Source organism: Kryptolebias marmoratus, linkage group LG21, assembly GCF_001649575.2.
Source record: "Kryptolebias marmoratus isolate JLee-2015 linkage group LG21, ASM164957v2, whole genome shotgun sequence".
In the NCBI taxonomy this organism is placed as follows: domain Eukaryota; kingdom Metazoa; phylum Chordata; class Actinopteri; order Cyprinodontiformes; family Rivulidae; genus Kryptolebias; species Kryptolebias marmoratus.
The window spans coordinates 3,833,083-3,833,995 of record NC_051450.1 but is presented as its reverse complement, the minus strand read 5'-3'; positions in this window follow the sequence as shown (position 1 = coordinate 3,833,995).

The window sequence follows — 913 nt, the reverse complement described above, 5'->3', positions numbered from 1 at the left end:
GCTGAGTCCCTGTTTCTAGCTGGTTTGGAGGTCAGTTACAGTAAAATGGGTCACAGCTTGTCTGCCTGAGCTGAATGAAGCCAAACTTAAGATATAAACTTTCATTTGACTCACTTATTGAGCAGCTGTTTCCTTTAAACAGAACGTAGCCGAGGTTTGGGACAAGAAAGAAGAGCATCTGATGCAAATGTTCAATAAAAATATCAGCCATCTTTCCCCCTCTTCACAACATTTGAATCTGTCATGAACTTCAGGATTAGTTGCTGTTTTCCTGCCAGTTCTGGGAGTTTAACAGATCCTTCCTTCTGACTTTGCTGCAGATTCATTTTTACCAGATCGGTTCCTCCGCTGGTGTTTGCTCCCTCCATCGCTGTTCTTTGACTCCCATCCTGAGAAAATGTCCGCCTCTGTTAAACATCAGGACATCAGCTGTGGGTTTTAAAATTCAGTTTAGACCCGTTTGAAACTTTTATCCAGATTAAAGGAGACTGACTGAAAATCTGCTTGGAAATATTTATTAACTCTCACTTTGTTTTTCTGCTCTCTGAGTCAAATAGACTTCTTTCCAAGATGGCGCCAGTGTGTGTGGCCCGCCGTCTCTTCCTGTCAATGCTGTTTGTTTGTTTGCTGTTTTTGTTTGTTTTGCCTGGTATCGGTTCATTGCTCGTCTATGATCGCCAAACATTGCTGGATCTTCGCCGTTTTGCCAAGAAGCTAGTAAAAACTGACAATGATTACGGTGCTCTTTCAACGTTTCAGCCGTTTCTCTTCCCCGGCCGGATACCTGCTCATCATTGCCGCACCCTTGCTCCACTCCCTCGGCGTAAACGCCGGCGCCGCCGGGGTAAACGCAGCGGCCGACTGTTAAAGTTTAAGGCTCTCTTGGCACGATCTTCCACGGCTTCTTGGAGGA